This window comes from Notamacropus eugenii, chromosome 6 (genome assembly GCF_028372415.1).
Source record: "Notamacropus eugenii isolate mMacEug1 chromosome 6, mMacEug1.pri_v2, whole genome shotgun sequence".
Taxonomy (NCBI): Eukaryota; Metazoa; Chordata; class Mammalia; order Diprotodontia; family Macropodidae; genus Notamacropus; species Notamacropus eugenii.
In genome coordinates, this window is record NC_092877.1 from 104,276,857 (window position 1) to 104,282,856 (window position 6,000).

Consider the following 6,000-nt stretch of genomic DNA (forward strand, 5'->3'; position numbering starts at 1 on the left):
TTTGTTCAGGGATTGAAACACTAACGATGACGTTTTCTATGCTGTCTGTTCTGAGTCCACCTCTTGGTCTCCTTAGGCTTCTGACCTCTGTTTTCCCTCCATCATCCTACATCTAATTAATTGCCTTCATTTAAACCATAAAACATCTGTACCTTAGCAGCCTTTTTGTATCTTGTATTATTACATTATAACTTTATGCTCTTTTGATAACGACTGGGTAAGAGTAAATGTTCTTCCTTCTCAGCTGTTTCTAACAAAACTAGCTATTGTTTTAAATAGTGCTGTCCTAGACCTAACTATGCATCCTAAACAAACTATCCCCTTTTTCTTAGCCAGTCACAATTTATCCTTAGTATTTAATAGCTTTTGCAAACAAATCTCTGTAGCTATAGTGGTATGCATGTCTATGTGTGTATGTTTTGTTAGACTATAGCCATTCTTAAAAGATGTAATAATTCCCGACAATGTTTACATAATATATTGTTTATACTCGATATTAACTTTTCTTTTTAATACTTGCATAATTTGCAGATATGACTAGTCCTATTCATGACTTATATTCATGGTGCCTTCACTTGAGGTTTGTGCTTTTTTATGTGTCAAGCCTATTAAATGTAATATAAAAATTTGAACTTAACACAAATTAGTAAGTTGGCATGAAAAGGCAGTAGCAAATAAGTCCAAATCTTGAGATAATTAAATATCATTGTGTAGTTTACTACGAGTAAATTATTCCATTTTTAAAGTTTACTGTATCTGAGGTACTAGGCCATCCTTTATATCTTAAGGATGACCATATTGTCAAGTAAAGGAAAATTTTATTAGAATAATAAAAGCTTGAAGTGCTTACTGGTTATACTTAAAGTTGTTGGATAACTACTGTAAAACTTGTACTATAAATATTCTGATTATTTGAGGGACGAGTGACAATCTGTCCCTAAACCTTTACTATTTTACACAAAATAATGTCTGTTCACTACTGAATTCATGTAGCAGGATGAATGGTACTTATTAGCACTAGTGTTTTATGAAACAAAACAACCTAGGTTTTTTTTTTTTCACACTTAACTGGTTTTAGGTGCAACCATTATTCAGTCAGGGGCTTTTTACTTAGTACTAATACCTGTCATATTCTAAACCTGTTAAATATCCATTTAGCTCATGGAAACAGAGTTTATGTGTTTAGGAACTAATTTACATTGTTCTTCACTTTGTCATAATTACATGAACTTTTTTCATATTAAGACTGATACCTGTTGCTAGTGATATTTTTCTTTTGTAGCAAAGAAATGTCTGTTGCACACTCCCAAAATTCACCTTTTGGAAAAGGAGAGAGCATGGAAACCCTGTATTTATTTGTTTTTAATTGTACTGAAATAAAAATAAAGCTTGTATAAAAGACTAAAGTTCTTTGGTGATATTTGGTAATTAACACATTTTCCCCCAAAGTGGTAAGGTTCACATTAAAGTGCTTTACAAATGCATCATAATATGAGCCTTGCCACAACCCTGAGAAGTAGATACTATCTGAATTTCAATTGAAGAAGCAACTTAAATGCTAAGAAGTATGAGACTGGATTCAATGCCTGGTCTTAACTGGTGTTCGGTGCTCACAAATGAAGAGAGATTGCCTTCGGGTTAAGTATTAGAAGGGGTTGTTCGATATTATTTTTCAGTAACTAGTGACTGAGTGAATTATACCTAAGTGAATTAATACCTGAGTCCTTTTTTCTTTTAAAATGAAGGCTTAATTTGAGGGCCTTTTGAATCTCCATTTTACTAAATGACACAGGTTAGGATGGAGAAAGTATTGCCACCATAGGAATGAAAGAACTCAAAAGCTTCCATTTTGCTTACAAAGAAAAAGATTCAATAACTTGTCAGTGATCGTGCATTAATATGTGGTTCAGGTAAAGACTACAGAATAATAGGACAGTTGTTTGCCCCCCACCCCAAAAAAGCAATTGTGCCCCCAAAGGGAAGGAAAAGTGATAAAGCATAACTCTAATATTTTGAGGGCTCTACCAACTTGATAGGAAAAGATTCCATCTTTATAATTGGTTTCCATGCCTTTAGAAATGTTACCCAGAAAAGGTTAAAGACCCCACAACTAAGGAAGAGAATGAAGAAACTTGGTTTCTTTGTATGATTGGAAAATATGTTGAAAGCATCTCCTGAGTAGCCTGGAATTAAATTGGAGATGTGATTAGTGAGCTGAATCGAACGTTTGCAATGATTGAAGCCCTTGGAAGTAAGAACATTGGTGTAAGCTCAAGTAAGAAATGTGATTTGAATAATGTCTGGAGTAGACCAGGAAAAGCAACTGGACTGACTTCAGTGTTTAGTAAGTCAGGCCTTGTGGAATTTGTACAATTTGAAGAGACCTGAGAAGTCATCTGAACCCACCCACGAATAAGCAGCAATCCCCTTTATAACAGCTTAGACAAATGATCTTGCCTCTGAGGAGAGATGTCATACTAGGGGAACATATGCAGAAATAGCCCATTCCATATGGGAAATTGCAATGCTACCTAATCCTGGCTTTCCTATTGGAGTTTATCGGGTCAAATACCCTTTAAAATGCAATCCTTTTACGTGCAGATAACAGCCATTTCTGGTTTTCTGTAGATAGCTGACACAGAAATGGCTTTTTCAGCTATAAATTGCTAGGTGGCACAGTGGATAGAGCACTGGGCCCATTGTCAGGAAGACCTAAGTTTAAACACAATGTCAGATCTGCAGTAGGACGATGGACAAATCACTAAACCTCTACGTCTATTTCCTGTTATATGGGGATAATATCACCTGCCTCCCCGGGTACTGAGGATCAAATGATAGTTGCAAAGCAATTGAGCACAGTGCCTGGCACATAGTAGGTGCCACATAAATGTTAGCTGTTATTTTTTCATTTCTCTTCCCACAAGAGACATGCCAGGAAGACAGACCTCTTGTGTTTATGTTAGGCTGCAAGTAGGTACCTCTTCCTCCTTCAGAAGAGACCATAACCACCACTAAGGTTCTGCCCCTTTATCTGCCACTTTTGTCCTCTGCTGCTCCAAAGACTGCAGTACAGATACCTTTCTGGTCTTTTGCTTGTCTCTTAGGACAATTTTAAAAGTCACCTATTCTGTACCTAACATTTGTATCCAGAATAATAAGATTGCTGGCTTCAGTTTGGGGCTGTTTTTTTTTTTCTTTAACAATTCATTTTTATGGATGAGATTTCTATTTAAATTATATCAGGAAAGGCAATAAGACAGTTAATTAAAGCTATAACTTAAAAGCTAATTGTATGCTAGCAAGTTACTTCTATAACTGGATGAGTGAGTCAATCAGTTTTTCTTGTAGCATAATTTTAACAGGCCACCAACACTGAGCTCTGTTCAGAATCAAAAAAGAAGCGTAAATTGTTTGGATTTCTATTTCTGGCTTTGCCACTGACTGCTATTATACTCAGAGCATGACAATCAGATGGTTTTCCCCTGCATCTGCAAAATGTAGAGAGTGGTTTTGACCTCTTTCATTTGCTTTGAAAGTGCCAGGATATTTTAATTGCTCTATTTTTAGTGGGGGGGGGGGGGGGTGCGGGGGGAGGAGAAGCTGGTTTTCTTATTAAGCTATTAGACTAAAACTTTTTTAAAGATAAAACATTGAGTTTGATTACTTGCTTCTCTTTAAAATTTCAGTTTCTAAATGGAAACATGGTGACTATATAAATCTGATGATAAAAGTTAAAAGGAAGCTTCAACTTTTAAAACATGGCATTGAAAAGTGAAAGCCTATCTTCTGATCAGATTTTTTCCCTATATATCAGAAGTATGAGCCATGTCACTAGAAGAAATTAGCAAAATTGAACTGGCATGATGGCATATGACTCCATGTACATTTAAGTTTCAAAATCAGCAAAGAAGTTAGTGACTACCTGCTTCAGCTTTGCCTACAACCTGATATCTATCCTATAACCTTGGGTGTTGACTGATGCCCTGAACAAAGGCGATAATAATACTAATTGAAGGTCAACATCATTCAGATTATGTTTGGGACTATACTAGACCACAGGGCTTGGCTGTGGGCAGAGCATGGTGAAGGTGGAATATTGGATAGATTAGTTCTGTGGTGCTAACTGAAATCTCCCTCTCTTGGATAATAGGAAGGGAAAAGCAATGGGAAATTTTCACTATGTGATGTTTAAGAAGTTTGAGACATACCTTATGGGCAATTAATCATTTTTTTAATCATACTAGCAATAATAAATAAAAGGGGTCAGTGAAACTCGAATGCTGAAAACTCCCTCGTGGAACCCACTCAATGAGTATATACTCTTGGAAGAGTAGGTATTCCTGAGGGTAGCTATCGTCTCTGATTGGTTAACTAGTAATGAGAAAGAATGAATATTATAATGAGAGTTGGACCTGTTCTAATGAGAGGCTAGGGTATGTGACTTTGATCAGGCCATTTACTTCCAAACCACCCCCAGTCTAAGAACACCTTAGGCTTCCTTGCCTGGGTGGGGTCTAAACTATATCGGGGAGAAAATCCAGTCTCATTAGCAATGTCTTTCAAATTCTGTCTTGGCTTAGTAGAGAATAAGGTTTCAGAAAATGATAAATCCTGTGTCTCTCCAGTAATTAGTTATTTAATAATCATTTCTTTCAAGTGCAAATAGAGCTGAGCATTAACACTGATATTAGAGGATCTGGGTTCAAATCCTGCATTTGATGCTTATTACTTGTGTGATGATAAACTCTCCAAGCCTTACTTTCCTCATATGTAAAATAAGGAGGTTAGACTAGATGTCCTGGGAGATCCCTTCTAGATCACTGAGTCTATGGACCAGGAGTGGGGAACTTGCTGCCTTGAGACCACTTGTGGCCTCCTAGGTTCTTGGGTGTGGCCTTTTGACTGAATCTAAGTTTTATAGAACAAATCCTTTAATTAAAGGGATTTGTTCTGTGAACTTTGGATTCAGTAAAGGGCCATACTTGAGGACTTAGAGGGCCCCACCCCATACCCATAGTGTGGACTAATCAATCAACAAGTATTCATTATGTTACTGCTACATGTTAGACACTGTACTATATACTATGGACAGAACACTAAATCAATCATACTTAAAACTGAAAACAGTTTTAAACCCTAGGGATCTATAGGGTGATGATCTTGCTCGTGCCTGTCAGCTATAGAGTACCTTATTCTGCTGTTTCCTTCGTTAGCTTCCATAGACTTTATGGGGCAGTGACCATTAGTTTTGGCCACTGATCAATTAGTCCAGACTAACTAAAGTTAACAACAGAGTAGACTCTGATAGAATAGTTATGTTTCCAAGATCTGAACATGAGTGATGAAGATCGTGTTTCATAGAAATCACAGAATTCTAGAACTAGAAGTTGCTGTAGAAGGTCATCCAGTTCTAACCCTCTCATTTTACAGAAGAAGAAACTGAGTGGTCCTCAGAGTCACCTAGCTGGTTAGTAACAGAATTTGGGCTACAATTCAGATCTCTGAAACCCCATTCTAGGCTTTTCCCTGACACACCACACTGCCTTTTATTTGTTAGAATATTAGCAGAGATAAGAGGCAATGTAGCATGCCAACAGAGAGCTGGATTCAGTCAGGAAACCTGGATTTGAGTCCTACCTCTGAAATATACTGATTGTATGATTCTAGGCAAGTCTTAGCCTCTCACTGTCCTAGACAATTCTCTAAGACTGTGAGTGTCAGAGAAGGTAAGGTACCAGACACTGAGGTTGTTACTCAAACTAAATTGCCAAGCATTCAAACTCTGCTTCAGAGATCGCAACTCTGAGGGGCTGGCCACATTGTTCAAATGCAAAATATATACTTGCCAAAAAGACTGTTTTTTGGAGAACTCACACAGGGCAAGTGTTCATATGGTGGTCAGAAGAAGCAAAACAAGGACATACTCGAGGTCTCTCTTAAAAACTTTGGAGTTGATTGTGTGGCTTGGGAGACAATGGCACAGGACCACTCAACATGGCA